Below are 19,126 nucleotides of genomic sequence, written 5' to 3' on the forward strand. Positions count from 1 at the left end.
GGTTGTACTACTTTACAGTCCCACCAACAGTGAATGAGGGTTCCTTTTTCTCCACAGCCTCTCCAACATTTGCTATTACCCGTCTTGTTGATAATAGCTAATCTAACAGAAGTGAGGTGGTATCTCATTGTAGTTTTGATTTGCATTTCTCTAATAACTAATGAAGCTGAGCATCTTTTCATATATCTGTTGGCCATTTGTATCTCTTCCTGGGAGAAGTGTCTGTTCATGTCCTCTTCCCATTTTTTTATTGGATTGCTTGTTTGTTTGTTGTTGAGTTTTATGAGTTCTTTGTAAATTTTGGATATTAGGCCCTTATCTGAGCTGTCGTTTGAAAATATCAGTTCCCATATAGTTGGATGTCTGTTTATTTTGATATCAGTTTCTCTTGCTGAGCAAAAACTTTTAATTCTGATGTAGTCCCATTCATTTATCTTTGCCTTCACTTCTCTTGCCATTGGAGTCAAGTTCATAAAATGTTCTTTAAAACCCAGGTCCATGATTTTAGTACCTATGTCTTCTTCTATGTACTTTATTGTTTCAGGTCTTATATTTAGGTCTTTGATCCATTTTGAATTAATTTTAGTACACGGGGACAGGCTGTAGTCGAGTTTCATTCTTTTGCATGTGGCTTTCCAGTTTTCCCAACACCATTTGTTGAAGAGGCTTTCTTTTCTCCATTGTGTGTTGTTGGCCCCTTTATCAAAGATTATTTGACCATATATATGTGGTTTTATTTCTGGGCTTTCTATTCTGTTCCATTGGTCTGAGTGTCTATTTTTCTGCCAATACCATGCTGTTTTGATTATCGTGGCCCTATAATATAGTTTAAAGTCAGGTATTGTAATGCCCCCAGCTTCATTCTTTTTCCTTAGGATTGTTTTGGCTATTCGGGGTTTTTTATAGTTCCATATAAATCTGATGATTTTTTGTTCCATTTCATTAAAAAATCTCATAGGGATTTTGATGGGAATTGCATTGAATTTGTATATTGCTTTGGGTAATATGGCCATTTTGATGATATTTATTCTTCCTATCCAAGAACAAGGAATATTTTTCCATCTCATTGTATCTTTTTCGATTTCCCTTAACAATGCTTTGTAATTTTCATTATATAGGTCCTTTACGTTCTTTGTTATGTTTATTCCTAGGTATTTTATTTTTTTTGTTGCAATCGTGAAGGGGATTATTTTTTTGAGTTCGTTTTCTAATATTTCATTGTTGGCATATAGAAAGGCTATGGACTTTTGTATGTTAATTTTGTATCCTGCGACCTTACTGTATTGGTTTATTGTTTCTAATAATCTTTTTGTGGAGTCCTTCGGATTTTCGATGTATAGGATCATATCATCAGCAAAAAGTGATAGCTTTACTTCTTCTTTTCCGATATGGATGCCTTTTATTTCTTTGTCTTGTCTGATTGCTCTGGCCAGAACTTCTAGCACCACGTTGAATAAGAGTGGAGAGAGTGGACAACCCTGTCTTGTTCCTGATTTAAGGTAGAAAGTCCTCAGTTTTATGCCGTTTAATAGGATGTTGGCTGATGGTTTATCATATATGGCCTTTATCATGTTGAGATATTTTCCTTCTATACCCATTTTGTTGAGAGTCTTAAACATAAAATTGTGTTGTATTTTATCAAAAGCCTTTTCTGCGTCTATTGATAAGATCATGTGGTTTTTGTTCTTTGTTTTGTTGATATGGTGTATTACGTTAACCGTTTTGCGTATGTTGAACCATCCTTGAGATTCTGGGATGAATCCCACTTGATCATGATGTATTATTTTTTTAATATGTTGTTGTATTCGGTTTGCCAGTATTTTGTTTAGTATTTTAGCATCTGTATTCATTAGAGATATTGGTCTGTAGTTTTCTTTCTTTGTGCCATCCTTGCCAGGTTTTGGTATGAGGGTTATGTTGGCCTCATAAAATGTGTTTGGAAGTATTGCTTCTTCTTCAATTTTTTGGAAGACTTTGAGTAGAATAGGAACCAAGTCTTCTTTGAATGTTTGATAGAATTCACTAGTATAACCGTCTGGGCCTGGACTTTTAATTTTGGGGAGATTTTTAATAGTTTTTTCTATTTCCTCCCTGCTGATTGGTCTGTTTAGGCTTTCTGCTTCTTCATGACTCAGTCTAGGAAGGTTGTATTGTTCTAGGAATTTATCCATTTCTTCTAGATTGTTGTATTTGGTGGCATATAATTTTTCATAGTATTCTACAATAATTCTTTGTATATCTATGATGTCTGTGGTGATCTCTCCTCTTTCATTTTGGATTTTATTTATTTGAGTCCTGTGTCTTTTTTCCTTGGTGAGTCTTGCCAAGGGTTTTTGAATTTTGTTGATCTTTTCAAAGAACCAGCTCCTTGTTTTATTGATTTTTTCTATAGTTTTTCTGTTCTCTATTTCATTTATTTCTGCTCTGATTTTTATTATCTCCTTTCTTCGGCTGGTTTTGGGTTGTCTTTGTTCTTCTTTTTCTAGTTCCTTAAGGTGTGAAGTTAAGTGGTTTACTTCGGCTCTCTCTTGTTTGTTCATATAGGCCTGAAGTGATATGAACTTTCCTCTTATTACTGCTTTTGCTGCATCCCAGAGATTCTGATATGTCGTATTTTCATTTGTCTATATATATCTTTTGATCTCTGCGCTTATTTCTTCTTTGACCCATTCATTTTTTAGAAGTATGTTGTTTAGTTTCCACATTTTTGTGGGTTTTTCCCCCTCTTTTTTGCAGTTGAATTCTAGTTTCAAGGCTTTATGATCAGAAAATATGCTTGGTACAATTTCAATTTTTCTAAATTTGCTGATATTGTCTTTGTGGCCCAACATATGGTCAATTCTTGAGAATGTTCCTTGTACACTAGAGAAAAATGTATACTCTGTCGCTTTGGGATGAAGTGTCCTGTAGATGTCTATCATATCCAGGTGTTCTAGTATTTCGTTTAAGGCCACTATATCTTTATTGATTCTCTGTTTGGATGACCGATTTAGAGCCGTCAGCGGTGTATTGAGGTCTCCAAGTATGATTGTATTTTTGTTAGTTTTTGTTTTAAGGTCAATAAGTAGCTGTCTTATATATTTTGGTGCTCCTTGGTTTGGTGCATATATATTAAGGATTGTTATGTCTTCTTGATTCAACTTCCCCTTAATCATTATGAAATGACCATTTTTGTCTCTGAGTACTTTTTCTGTCTTGTAGTCAGCATTATTAGATATGAGTATTGCTACGCCTGCTTTTTTTTGGGTGTTGTTTGCTTGGAGTATTGTTTTCCAGCCTTTCACTTTGAATTTGTTTTTATCCTTGTTGCTTAGATGTGTTTCTTGTAGGCAGCATATAGTTGGATTTTCTTTTTTAATCCATTCTGCTACTCTGTGTCTTTTTATTGGTAAGTTTAATCCATTTACATTTAGTGTAATTATTGACACTTGTGGGTTCCCTACTGCCATTTTATAAATTGCTTTCTGTTAGTTTTGTATCTAGTTTGATTCTTCTCTTTTGTTTTTCTATCATTTGTTTTTGTTTGTTTGTGTTCCATACTTCTTTCCTCTGTTGCTACCTTTTTTAAGTCAAGTGTTTTTGTGGTGGTTTTTTTAAGGGTGGTTACCATTAAGTAATGAAAAGGGTACCTACCATATTCATTGTAGTACCCTATCTTATAAGTATTTCTGCACTTCATCATCCTTTGCTACTGTTAATCTCCATCCTCTCCCCCCTTTTTTTCCTTTGTTGTCACAGTTTAAGTTTGGTTTTATTGTGTTCTTGGTGGAGCTGTTACTTGTGGTGTTGTTTTCTTTTGTTCTTTGAATCTGGTTGGAAAACCCCCTTTAGTATTTCCTGGAGTGGGGGCTTTCTGTTGATAAATTCTCTCATCTTTTCTGTATTTGTGAATGTTTTTATATCTCCTTCATACTTGAAGGATAGCTTTGATGGGTATAGTATTCTTGGCTGAAAGTTCCTCTCTTTCAGGGCTTTAAATATTGGGGTCCACTCTCTTCTAGCTTGTAGAGTTTCTGCTGAGAAATCTGATGATCATCTAATAGGCCTTCCTTTATATGTTGTACTCTTCTTTTCCCTGGCTGCCTTGAGAATTTTTTCTTTGTCATTGGTTTGTGTCATCTTTATTATGATGTGCCTTGGAGTGGGTTTGTTGGGGTTAAGAAAACTTGGTGTTCTGTTTGCTTCTTGAATTTGAGGCTTTAGTTCCTTCCACAGGCTTGGGAAGTTCTCATCTATTATTTGTTTGAGTATATTCTCCATTCCATTTTCTTTCTCTTCTCCCTCTGATATACCTATTATTCTTATGTTATTCTTTCTGATGGAGTCAGACAATTCCTGTAGGGCTTTCTCATTTTTTATTATTTTTGAGTCTCTTTCTTCTTCTCTCTGTTGTGCCTCAAGTTGTTTGTCTTCTATTTCACTAATCCTATCTTCAATCTGGGCTGTTCTGTTAGCTAAGCTTGTTACCTCGTTTTTCAGCTCGTGAATTGAGTTTTTCATTTCTGTTTGATTTGTTTTTATAGTTTCAATTTCCTTGGTAATATATTCTTTGTGTTCATTGAGTTGTTTTCTGATCTCCCTATATTGCCTTTCTGTGTTTTCTTGTATATCTCTGAGTATTTTTAAGATTTCTATTTTAAATTCTCTGTCATTTAGCTCCAAGGCTTCCAATATGTTAAGTCTTTTCTCCATAGATTTTTCCACATCTATTTGTGTTACCTCTTTCTTTTGTATCCATAATATTAGATTTCCTCTTTCTTATTGGCATCTGAGGGTGGTCTTATTGATAGCACACAGGCGCACTTCCTTGCGGTTTGAAAGAACGTCCCTGTGGTAGATTCCTCCACACCCTCGTCTCTCAGATTCAAGTGATAACAGTCCTTTCGCTATCAGTTTGTGTGGAACTCCGGAATGCTCCGAGGATAAATTTTTCTGTTTCTAGTTGATAAATTTGTTGTGATTTGGGGGAGAGCTGTCGGACGCGCTGCTCATGGCGCCATTTCCGTGACGTCCCATTTTTATTTTTTTAATCATTTTTTATTTTTCTAATTACAGTTGATATATAATATTATATTAGTTTCAGGTGTACACTCCAGTGACTAGACATTGTATAACTTATTAAGTGATCATCTTAATCTAGTACCCATCTGACATCATACAGAGATATTACAATATTATTGACTATATTCCCTATACTGTACTTTACACCCCTATTACTACTATGTAACAACCAATTTGTACTTCTTAATCCCTTCACCTTTTCCACCCAGTCCCCAGCCCTCTCATATTTGGCAACCATCAAAATATTCTCCATATCTATGAGTGTGTTTCTGTTCTGCTTATTTGTTTATTTTGCATTTTTTATTCAAATTTTGATAGATATGTATTTACTGCCATGTTATTGTTTATATTTTTTATCTTTTTTTTATCTTTTTCTTAAAGAAGACCCTTTAACATTTCATGTAATATTGGTTTGGTGGTGATGAACTCCTTTAGTTTTTTATTGTCTGGGAAGCTTTTCATATATCCTTTAATTCTGAATGATAGTTTTGCTGAGTAGAGAAGTCTTGGTTGTAGATCTTTGCTTTTCATCACTCTGAATATGTCTTGCCAATCAATTTTAGCCTGCAAAATTTCTGTTGAGAAATCAGCTGACAGTTTTATGGGAGCTTCCTTGTAGGTAGCTAACTGCTTTTCTCTTGTTGCTTTTAAGATTCTCTCTTTGTCTTTAATCTTTTTCATTTTAATTATGATGTGTTCTGGTATGGACCTCTTTGGGTTCATCTTGTTTGAGACTCTCTGTGCTTCCTGAACATGTATGTCTATTTTCTTCACCAAGATGGGAAAGTTTTCTGTCATTATTTTTTCAAATAGGTTTTCAATTTCTCGCTCTCCCTCTTCTACATCTGGTACCCCCTTGATGCAAATGTTGATATACTTGAAGTTGTCCCATAGGCCCCTTACACTGTCTTTACTTGGGGAGTGGGTTCTTTCTTCTTTCTGCTGCTGTGATTGGGTGCTTTTTGCTTCCTTATATTCCAAATCAGTGATTTGACTCTTGGCTTTGTCTAGTCTACTGTTAATTCCCTGTAATGTATTCTTCATTTCAGTTTATGTATCCTTCATTTTTCCCTGGGTTTTTTTTATGGTTTTACATCTTGATTTATGCTACTGAGGTTCTCACTAAGTTCTTTGAACTTCCTTATAACTAGTGTTTTAAACTTTGCATCTAGTAGATTACTTGTCTCAATTTTGTTTATTCTCTTTTGTTTATTATTTTTTGTTTTTCTCAGATTTGTTCTGTTCTTTCATTTAAAATGTGTTTCTTTCTCTCCTCATTTTGGTAGCCCTCCTGTGTTTGTTTCTATGTATTATGCAGAGCTGCTACATTTTCTGGGTTTGGTAAAATACCCTAATGTAGTAGTAGGTGTACTATAGGGTCCAGTGGCACAGCTTCCCTGACCATCCAAGCCAGACTTTCCAGGTGAGCCCTGTCTTCTGTGTAGTCTATATACATCCTCCTACTGTAGTTGACCCTTTATTGCTGTTGGCAGTCATTGGAGGGACTTACCCCCAGGCTGATTGGCTTTAAGAACCAGCTGCAACCACCAACCACTGTGGAGGATAAGTTGTACATGACTTACTTTAGCAGGTCTTTGGTGACTGCTGAGTCTCCTTCATGAGTGTGTTGCTGTGGAGGTGGTTGGATGGTGCTTCAATATAGTCTAAAGCTGTCTACCACATGCATTAGTTCTGAGGTCTCCTGGAGGTGTAGGCTATCAGTTACCACATGTGTTCTGCTCAGGGCCACCTGCTTTAGATACAGAACAATATGCAAATGGCTGTTATTTGTGCTGGGCTTGGAGGTACCCAGAAAGGCCAAGCTGTGAACCATGCCGGTTGCTGCTAGTGTTGGACCTGAGGCCACTTAGGAAGAGGTAAGGGAAACACTAAGGACAGATGCTGCTTGTTTGGGAGATTTTAGGAAAGACTAAAGGATGAGACAAAACAGAACATTTGTATGGAAAAGCTACTGGAAACATTTTGGGTGGGCTCACACATTGGAGGGATGGGGTCATAGGGAATTACCATGGCAGGGAAAATAATGATAGCCAGGTTGATAGAGACTCAGACATTGTATCCACCTACCAGCTCTGTGTAGAAAGGGCTCAGCAAAGGAACAAAGTCTCTGCCAGAATGTGTGTCTAGAATAAAACTCCCCACCACCCCAGGTCTCATTCTGATGCATGACAATTCAATTCATCCCCATATGTCCATGGTGCCTTTTCAGCTGGTATCCCAGCACTAGACCTCAGAGTGAATGAGTCAGAGTAAGTCCATGTGTGATGATGCTTTAAGATGAACTTCCTGGGACTCCAGCAGCCTTTCAATTTCCAATTGTTTTCCACATGATTTTCATATCATGCAGCCACAATTTCCACTAGTTTTTACTGCAACTAGAGTTATGGGGATTTACTTTCTCAGCACTTGAACCCTGAGCTTGGGTGTGAGGCTAGGACTTGTCACTCCTTAGGAGGGACTTCCACAGCTGAGCTATCCCTCCTATTTTATTTGCTACAAGTGAGTGTGAGACTAGCTCTGTTTCACAACTCTTCTCCTCCTACCAGTCTCAGTGTGGCTTCTTCTATAACTCCCTAGTTGTAGATTTCAATTCAGTTAGATTTCAGACAGTTCTGAATGATGGTTGTTATGAAATAGCTCCAAGTGTCCCTTTAATGTTAACTTTTGCCACACTCCACATTCTTCTTGGTTTCTTGCCCAAAATATAAGCCATTCTGGCATTGGGTGCCTACAATAATCTGCTTAATTTCTGGAAGTGTGAGGTAGCCAATGTTCAGAGGACTACTTCTGGCCCCTGAGAGCTGGGGGCAGATGAATAAAGGTGCCCCCATTCTTAAGATAGATAGCTCAGGTTAGGTCTTAATCTTTTAGAAGAAGAGGGAGATATCATATCCCTGATGTGAAAGCACAAAAACAAGAAATCCTGTGCACATATGGAGAGATGATGGTCACTTAGAATACAAGGAAAGAGGAACCACACTGAAACCTACTTTGCCAGTACCTTGGTCTTAGAGTTATCAGCTTCCAGAACTGTGAAAATAAGTTTCTGTTGTTTAAATCATCCAGATTATGGTATTTTGTTATGGCAGCAGGAGCTTAATAATACAATATGCTTTATTTCTTCATAAAAAAATGTTTCAAGAGTAGTTTAAAGAGTGAATGCCTTCCACTTCTCCTCATAGAACTTGATACTGAGGCAGTGACTTCTGTATGCCTTGGCAAATTATGATATTCCTTTCTAAATTTTGAATCACTATTGAGTATTTCAGTTTTGGTCTGTCAATGTCATGAATTATCTCCATGAGTTACTTTAATTTAAGGGTTTTTTTGTAATTGTCACTTCCTTTTGGACATATTCATACTTTGTCACAATCACTTTCCTCACTTATGATGATTAGTTTGCCTTTACTAAGTTCCTCTGTACATTTAGTTAGGTTGAAAGATAGAATTTCTATTGTTTAATAATTTGAACTCTGGGGGATTCCAAGATGGCAGTAGAGTAGGCAAACACACAGACTGACACCTCCCATGACCAAACTGGATTACAAATTAACTTAAGAACAATCATCATGAAAAAAATTTTGGACTAAAATAACAGGACTCAAAAACCAAGGAGCACAAAAGAATCCACACTGATCCTAGTAGAAACTGTGGGCGTGTGGTGGGGGCTCCCCCACTCCCAGGAATGAGGAGAGACTGTGGCTGAGGGTCCAGAAGGGCTCCAACTGCAAGCAGAGAAACACTGAGAGTTGGTGGTCCTCAGTGCAATGACTGGAGTCCCAACCTAGAAACCCAGGGACTGGAGGAGACAGCCTGACAGCATTGAGTGGGGAGAAGAGTGAGATTTCTGTCTGTGGAAAGTGGCTGGCAAAAGAAAGTGCAGTGTTAAAGAGCCAGTGCAGAAAATATTGCTCACAGTCACTAGCCTAGGGCTCCAGGAGCAAGGAGGTCTGAGAGGACTGGTCTTGCATGAAGAGAGTGGGGAGATTGAGACACAGAGACACAAATGGTGATGAAGAGAAGAAAACCTCAGCTGACCTGAGCTGAGCTGAGTCATTCTCCAGTGCCAAGGTGGCCATACTGGGGTAGGGTCACTCCCTTCAACCTGCACAAGCCTAGTGTGGAACCAGTTGACCCACCTCCAAAATGCTCTCCAGATCCAATTAGCATAAAAGGTTCTTTACAAAGAAAGAAGTAAAGAAGAGGGGCAGTGACTCAAGTTTCCAAGGAGACCTGACCTACACCTCTTGCTTCTGATACAAAGAATACACCCCTCTCCTAGAGAGTAACTGGGCAGACCACACCTTCTGGTCCTCAGAGGTCACACCCACTGCATTCATGGATATAGTTGTAACTAAAAAACAAAACAAAACAAAACAAAAACAAGATATGCCCACTTCCTCCCTCCTAAATACAGAAGCCCCCTGCTGGGATCATCAAACAAATAGCAGAGAAATTAAGACTTTTAAGTGACTCTACTAGTTAAGGAGAATTAAAATTCAAGCAACACGTGAAGGCTGAGGAATAAAGTCCTGGAGGAGAAGCTGTATTTCATAAACCAACCTCAGACCCACAACTCTAACAAGATTGCAAACCACACACAGAAAGAATGGGAAGACAGAGGAATGTAAACCATATGAATCAATAAAAAAAACTCCCAGAAAAAGAATTAAATGAGATGAAAGAAATAAAATTACTGGACAAAGAGTTTAAAATAATGATTGTTAGAATGCTTAAGGATCTCAAAGCTACAATGGATGGACTTAAGGGGCACCTAAATAAAGAAATTGCAAGCATCAAAAAGTACACTGAAATCATAAAAAAGAATCAATCAGAAATGGCGATTACAGTATCAGAAATGAAGGCTACACTAGAAGAAATCAACAGCAGGCTGGATGAAGCAGAGGATCAAATCAGTGAATTAGAGGACAAGATAAATAAAAACACAGAAATAAAAGAAAAAAGAAAAGAGGCTCAGAAAGCCTGAGGAAACTATAAGAGAACTCTGTGACAATATGAAGAGAAATAACATCCGCATCATAGCGGTTTCTGAAGGAGAAGAGAAAGAACAGAAATAGAAAATCTGATTGAAGAAATTATAGCTGAAAACTTTCCTAAATTGATGAAGGAAAAAGTCACACAAGTTCAAGAAGCATGGAGAGTCCTGATTAAAAAAAAAAAAAAGCCCAATGAGGCCTGCATCAAGACACTTCATAATTAAAATACCAAAGTTAAAAGATAAAGGAAAACTACTAAAAGCAACAAGAGAAAAGAATTCAATTACCTATAGAAGAGCCCTCATAAGGATGACATCCAACTTTTCAACAGAAACACTTGAGGCCAGAAGAGAATTGCAAAAAATATTTAAAGTGAAGCAAAACAAAAGCCTATGACCAAAACTTCTGTATTCAGCTAGATTATTGTTTAAAATAAAAGAAGAAAAATAAAAGCTTCTCAGAAAAAAAAAGATTTAAGGAATTCATTACAACCAATCAGTACTGCAAAAAATGTTAAGGGATTTGCTGTAGAAAGATCAAAGGAAAAAAAGAAAATCAACAAAAAGAGGATTATAAGTCTAAAAAATAAAGTGGCAATAAACAACTACATATCAATAATAACCTTAAATGTAAATGGATTAAAGGCTCTGATCAAAAGATATAGGTTAGCTGCATGGATAAGAAATCAGGACCCATACATATGGTGTCTACAAGAGACCCACAGATACATATAAACTGAGAGTAAAGGGATGAAAAAAAATATTTCATGCAAATGGAAACAACAAAAAATGCTGGCGTAGCAATACTAATATCTGATAAAATAAACTTTAAAACAAAAGCTATAGTAAGAAATAAAGAAGGTCACTACATAGTGATAAAAGGAGCATTACAACAGGAAGATATATTTATAATAAATTTATATGCATCTATTAAAGGAGCACCTAAATATATAAAACAGAAGTTGATGAACAAAAATGGTGAGATAAACAGCAAAACTATAATAGTAGGCAATTTCAATACCCCACTAACATCAATGGATAGAATCTCCAGACAGAAAATTAACAAATAAACAGTGGCCTTAAATGATACAGTAGATCAACTGGATAAAATAAATATCTTTAGAACCTTTCATCCCAAAGCAGCAGAATATACATTCTTTTCAGGTGCTCATGGTACATTCTCTAGGATAGACCACATGTTATGACACAAAACAAGTCTTAATAAATTTAGGAAGATTGAAATCATATCAAGCACCTTCTATTATCACAATGGCATGAAACTAAAAATCAACTACAACAGAAAAACTGAAAAACATTCAAACACTTGGAAATCAAATAACATGCTATTAAATAATGAATGGGTTAACAAAGAGATCAAGGAAAAAGTAAAAAAACATTCCTTGAAACCAATGAAAATGAACATACAACAACTCCAATTTTAAGGGACACAGCAAAAGCAGTCCTGAGAGAAAAGTTTGTAGCACTACAGGCATACCTTAAGAAGCAAGAAAAAGCTCAAATAAACAACTTGACCCTGCATCTAAAAAGAACTAGAAAAAGAACAACAAGTAAAGCCTAGAGGAAGTGAAAGGAAGAAATAATAAAGACCAGAGCAAAAATAAATGATATAGAGGCAAAAAAAAAACAAACCCAACAAACAACAAACAATAGAGAAAATCAATGAAACCAAGAGCTGGTTCATTGAAAACGTAAACAAAATGGATGAATGTTTAACCAGAGTCACCAAGAAATAAAGAGAGAGGACTCAAATAAATAAAATTAGAAATGAGAGTGGAGAAGTAACAACTGACATAGCAGAAATTCAAAGGATTGTAAGAAAATACTATGAAGAACTATATGCCCAAAATGGGACAACCTCAATGAAAAGGATAAATTCCTTTAAAATATAATCATTCAAAAATCAATATGAAAGAATCAGAAAACCTAAACAGACCAATTATACCAAAAGATATTGAAACAGTTATCAATAAACTCCCAACTAACAAAAGTCCTGGGCCTGATGGCTTCACATGCAAATTTTACCAAATATTCAAAGAAGAACTAACGCCTATCCTTCTCAAGCTATTTCTAAAAATTCAAGAGGAGGAAAAACTTCCAAACATCTTTTATAAAGCGAACATAATTCTCATTCCAAAATCAGGTAAAGACACTACAAAGAAAGAAAACTATAAGCCAATATTCCTGATGAACTTAGACGCTAAAATTCTCAACAAAATATTAGAAAACCAGATCTAGTAACACATGAAAAAAATTATATATCATATTTAAGTGGGACTTTTTTTTAGAAAGACATGGCTGGTACAATATTTGAAAATCAATCACCATGATTCGTCATATAAACAAAAGGAAGGAGAAAAAAATTACATGATAATATCAATAGATGCAGAAAAAGGATTTGATAAAATCCAGCACCTATTTATGATCAAAAGTCTCAGCAAAGTGGGAATAAGGAACCATACCTCAATATGATAAAGGCCATCTATGACAAATACAGCCAACATCATAATCAAAGGGCAAAAATTAAAAGCAATCCCCTTAAGATCAGTAACAAGGCAGGGGTGCCCCTTTCACCACTCTTATTCAACATGGTTTTGGAAGTCTTAGCTACAGCAATCAGACAAGAAGAAGAAATAAAAGGCATCCAAATTGGAAAAGAAGTAAAACTTTTATTATTTTCTGATTACTTGATACTGTACATAGAAAACCCTAAAGTTTCAATAAAACTACTGGACCTGATAAATTAATTCAGCAAGGTGGAAGGTTATAAAATCAATATTCAGAAATCAGTGGCATTTATATCCAATAACAATGAACTGTCTGAAAGAGAAATTAAGAAAACAATCTCCTTCACTATTGCAACAACAACAAAAAAATAAAGTACCTAAGAGTAAATTTAAACAAGGGGGTTAAAGACCTGCACTCAAAAAATTATAAAACATTGATAAAAGAAATCAAGAAACAAGTGGAGCTTATACTGTGTTCATGGATAGGAAGAATAAACACCATTAAAATGTCTATACTACCCAAAACAATCTATAAATTTAATGAAATTTCTATTAAAATACCAATTTAATACTTCAAAGATATAGAACAGATATTCCAAAAATTTATATGGAACCAAAAAGGAACACGAATAGCCTCAGCAATCTTCAAAAAGGAAAATAAAGTGGGGGGTATCATACTTCCTGATATCACATTATACTACAAGGCCATTGTACTCAAAACAGCTTGGTACTAACATAAGAGCAAGCATACAGATCAATGGAACCAAACAGAGAACCCAGAAATAAACCCACACTTATATGGACAGTTGATATTTGACAAAGGAGGTAAGACCATACGATGAAGTAAAGACAGTCTCTTTAATAAATGGTGTTGGGAAAATTGGACAGATACATGCAACAACATAATACTAGACCACCAACATATACCATTCACAAAAATAAACTCAAAATGGATAAAAAACTTGAATGTAAGTCATGAAACCATGATTTTCTTGGAAGAAAACATAGGCAGTAAGCTCTCTGACATCTCTTGTAGCAATATATTTGCTGACTTAACTCCATAGGCAAGTGAAATAAAGGACTGGATGAACAAATGGGAGTATATCAAACTAAGATGCTTTTACACAGCAAAAGACAACATGAACAAAATAAAAAGACAACCCACACAATTGGAGAACATATTCGCCAACACATCTGATTAGGGTTAATAACCAAAATCTACAAAGAACTTGTAAAACTCCATACCAGGAAAATAAACAATTCAATCAAAAATTAGGCAAAAGAACTGAATAGACACTTCTCTAAAGAGGACATACAGATGGCCAATGGGCATATCAAAAATGTTCAACATCACTAATCATTAGAGAAGTGAAAATTAAAATTATAATAAGATATCACTTCACACCTGTCAGAATGGTGCTCATTAACAAAACAATGCATAACAAGTGTTGGCAAGGGTGCAGGAAAAAAGGAACCCTCCTTGCACTGCTGATGGGAATGCAGACTTGTGAAGCCACCATGAAGAACTGTTTGGGGTTTTCTTAAAAAATTAAAAATAGAACTGCCTTTTGACCCAGTTATCTCACTTCTAGGAATATATTCTAAGAATAACAAGTCACCAATTCAAAAAAAGAAATGCACCCCGTGTTTATTGCAGCTTTGTTTACAATAACCAAGATCTGGAAACAACCCAAGTGTTCATCAGTAGACAAGTGATTCAAAAAGGTGTCATACATATACATAATGGAATACTATGTGGCCATGAAAAAGAAGAAAATCTTACTCTTTTTGGCAACATAGATTGACCTGGAGTCTATTATGCTAAACAAAATAAGCCAAGTAGAGAAATAAAAATATTATATGACTTCACTCATATGATTAATCCAATGAACAATGAGAACTGAAGATTGGAAGAGAGGCAGAGAAGGGGTCAAAGAGTCCAGAGTGAAAAGGGAGGAGAGGAGGGGATCAAAGAAAGGAAATACATTAGTGAAAGTATATAAACATAACACAGAGAGATAGAGGGCAGGGTAGGAAGTTATGGAGGAAAGGGAAAAAAGTGGTGGAGGAAGTGGGGCAAAGGGGGTATCAAGGAGAACAAGGGGGAGGGAGGGAGATGTATTTGGGGGGTACACTTGTAACTGTGTAAACAAATCAAATTAAAATCAATTAAAAATAATAATTTGAACTCTGTTTAAATCAGTTGCATTTACCTATAAGTTTAGTGTACATTGTTCAGAAAGATCATGAACTGTATATGATTATGAAGTCTCTTTATATAATGAATAATTAAAATAATTACTGATTAAACTGTACACAGCTCAATACTTCTTGTGATGTTTCCATAAAGGGTACTAGAAACAATTCATATAATCAAGTCTAAACAGCTAATATAATTTCTTAATGACTATATAAAACCTTTGGAAACACAAAACTTGCAATTAAAAAATACCAACTCTTAAAGTCTTACCACCATTAGTTTTGTGGAGTGATAATGTATTTTATATTTTCTACTATTTTAACTTTTTCTTATTTATTTTTAGATTATTGAGCAATTCATTAAAATGCTATTAATGACTTTATAAATCATATCTCTCTAACCAAATACTTAAAAAATTTTAATTATTATTATTTTTTAATTTTAATTATTTGAAAATTGCATGCTCTCTAGAAAATTACTATTTAGAAAAATACCTATTTTTTTTATTTACACAATTAAATTTAACAGGGTGGCCTTGGTCCACCAGAGTATATATATATTGTATTTTTCTGAAGTGAGAAGCAGATAGGCAGAGAAACAGACACTCGCATGTACCTGAACAGGATCCACCTAGCAAGACCACCAGAGGGCGATGCTCTTTCCATCTGGGGCATTGCTCCATTGCAACAAGAGCTATTCCAGCACCTGAGGCAGAGGACATGGAGCCATCCTCAGCACCCAGGCCAACTTTGCTCCAGTGGAGCCTTGGCTGGGGGAGGGGAAGAGATAGATAGAAAGAAAGGAGGGGAAGAGTGGAGAAGCAGATGGGTGCTTCTCCTGTGTAAACTGGCCAGGAATCGAACCCAAGACTTCCACACACAGGGCTGATGCTCTTTTGCTGAGCCAACTGACCAAGGCTCAGAGTACATAGATTTAGAGAAAATATCTTCACATCATTTGGAAAGTTGATTAGGCTGTATACTCATCATACAAAGTCAATTCAGCCTCCATCACCCTATATTTGTTTCTTTTTTTGCTCTTCTCCCTCCCCCACCCTTTTCTTTCTTCTCATCCCCTCCCCCATCTCCTCTCTCTCCTTTGTTCCCTCCCTCTGTTAACCATGGCACTCTTATTTATATCCATGAGTCTCAATTTTGTGTCCTACCTATGTACTGATTTATACATTTCTTATCTTTTCCTGATTTATTTATTTCACTCATTATAATGTTATCAAAGTTCATCCATGTTGTTGTAAATGATATTATGTCATCATTTCTTATGGCTGAATAGTATTCCATTGTATATATGTACCACTTCTTATTTATCCAATCCTCTATTGAAGGGCATCTCAGCTGTTTTTCATGTCTTGGCCACTGTGAACAATGCTGCAATAAACATGGGGGTGCATGTGTCTTTACGTACCAATGTTTTTGATTTTGGGGGGTGCATAGCCAGTAGAGGGATTGCTGGGTCATATGGTAGTTCTTAATATTTTGAGGAACCACTATACTTTCTTCCATAATGGTTGTACTAATTTACATTCCCAGCAACAGTGAATGAGGATTCCTTTTTCTCTGCAGGCTCTCCAAAACTTATTACCTGTCTTATTGACAGTAGCTAATCTAACAGGTGTAAGGTGGTATCTCATTGTAGTTTTGATTTGTATTTCTCTAATACCTAGTAAAGATGAGCACCTTTTCATATATCTATTGGCCATTTGTATTTCTTCTTGGGAGAAGTGTCTGTTCATGTTCTCTTTCCATTTTTTTTTATTGGAGTGTTTGCTTGTTTGTTGCTGAGTTTTGTGAGTTCTTTATATATTTTGGATATTAGGCCCTTATCTGAGCTGTTGTTTGGAAATATCATCTCCAATTTAGTTGGCTGTTTGTTTTGTTATCAGTTTCTTTTGCTGTGCAGAAGCTTTTTAGTTTGATGTAGTCCCATTCATTTATCTTTGCCTTTACTTCACTTGCCTTTGGGGTGAAATTCATAAAATGTTCTCTACAGTGAAGGTCCATGAGTTTAGTACATGTGTTTCCTTCTATGTAATTTATTGTTTCAGATCTTATATTTAGGTCTTTGATCCATTTTGAATTAACTTTTGTGCAAGAAGACTAACTGTAGTCAGGTTTTATTCTTTTGCATGTGGCTTTCCAATTTTTCCACCACCATTTGTCAAAGAGGCTTTTTTTTCTCCATCGTGTGTTTTTGGCTCCTTTGTCAAAGATAATTTGTCCATATATATGTGGCTTCATTTATGGGCTTTCTATTCTGTTCCATTGGTCTATATGTCTATTTTTCTTCCAATACCATGTTATTTTGATTATCTTGGCCCTGTAGTAAAATTTGAAGTCAGGTATTGGAATGTCCCCAGTTTCATTTTTTTTCCTTAGGATTACTTTGGTTATTCTGTTTTTTTTATGGTTCCATACAAACCTGATGATGTTTTGTTCTTTTTATTTAAAAAATGACATTGGTATTTTGATGGAAATTGCATTGAATTTATATATTACTTTGGGTAATATGGCCATTTTAAATATATTAATTCTTCCTATCCAGGAACAAGAAATATTTTTCCATTTCATTGTGTTTTTTTTTTAATTTCCTTTAATAATGCTTTGTAATTTTCAGTATATAGGTCCTTTACATTCTTTTTTATGTTTATGGCTAGATATTTTTTGTTGTTGTTGTTGCAACTCTAAAAAGGATTATTATTTTTTAGTTCATTTTCCAAAGTTTCATTGTTGGCATATAAGAAAGCAATAGACTTCTGTATATTCATTTTGTGTTCTGCAACCTTACTATATTGTTTATGGTTTCTAATAGCCTTTCTGTGGAGTCTTTAGGGTTTGCTATATCCAGGCTCATGCCATCGGCAAAAAGTAAAACCTTTACTTCTTCTTCCCCAAAATTAATGCCTTTTATTTCTTTCTCTTGTCTGATTGCTCTGGCTAGAACTTCCAGCACTATGTTGAGTAGGAGTGGAAAGAGTGGGCATTCTTCTCTTGTTCCTGATTTTAGAGGAAAAATGTTCAGTTTTTTTTACCATTTAGTATCATATAATGTTAGCTGATTGTTTGTCATAAGTGGCTTTTATTATGTTCAAATATTTTTTTTCTACACACATTTTGTTGAGTGTTTTCAACATAAAGGGATGTTGTATTTTATCAGATGCCTTTTCTGTATCTCTTGATAGGATCATACGGATTTTGTTCTTTGTTTTGTTGATATGGTGTATTATATTAATCGTTTTACATATGTTGATCCATCCCTGTATTTCTGGGATGAATCTGACTTGATCGTGATGAATTCTTTTTTTAATGTGTTGTTGTATTTGATTTGCTAGTATTTTGTTTAGGATTTTTGCATCTGTATTCATTAGAGATATTGGTCAGCAGTTTTATTTTTTTGTGTTGTTTTTGCCAGGTTTTGGTATGAGGGTTATGTTGGCCTCATAAAATGTCTTTGGAAGATTCCTTCTTCAAATTTTTGGAAGACTTTAAGAAGGATAGAAACCAAATCTTCTTTGAATATTTGGTAGAATTCACTAATATAGCCATCTGGCCCTGGACTTTTATTTTTGGGAAGATTTTCTATAGTTGTTTCTATTTCCTCTCTGCTTTTGGGTCTATTTAGGCTTTCTATTTTTTCATGATTCAGTCTAGAAAAATTGAATTGTTCTAGGAATTTATCTATTTCTTCTAGATAGTTGAATTTTGTGGCATATAGTTTTTCATAGTATTTGACAATAACCTTTATATACATATGATATCTGTAGTAATTTCTCCTCTTCCAGTTTGGATTTTGTTTATATAAGTCCTTTCTTTTTTTTCCTTAGTGAGTCTTGTCAAGGGTTTGCCAATTTTGTTGATCTTTTCAAAGAACCATATCTTTGTTATGTTGATTTTTTTCTATAGTTTTTCTGTTCTCTGTTTTATTTATTCCTGCTCTAATTTTTATTATTTTCTTTCTTCTGCTGGTTTTGGGTTGCTTTTATTCTTTTTTTTTTCTATTTCCTTAAGATGAAATTTTTGGTTGCTTACTTTGACTCTCTCTTGTATTTTTATATAAGCCTGTAATGATATGAACTTCCCTCTTATTACTGCTTTTACTGCATTCCAATGATTCTGATATGTCATGTTTTCATTTTTGTTTGTCTGTATATATCTTTTGACCTCTGCTTTTATTTCTTCTTTGACTCAGTCATTTTTTAATTTATTTTTTCTTTTTTCTTTTACAGAGACAGAGAGAGAGAGAGTCAGAGAGAGGAATAGACAGGGACAGACAGACAGGAACAAAGAGATGAGAAGCATCAATCATTAG

This window comes from Saccopteryx bilineata, chromosome 10, assembly GCF_036850765.1.
Source record: "Saccopteryx bilineata isolate mSacBil1 chromosome 10, mSacBil1_pri_phased_curated, whole genome shotgun sequence".
In the NCBI taxonomy this organism is placed as follows: Eukaryota; Metazoa; Chordata; class Mammalia; order Chiroptera; family Emballonuridae; genus Saccopteryx; species Saccopteryx bilineata.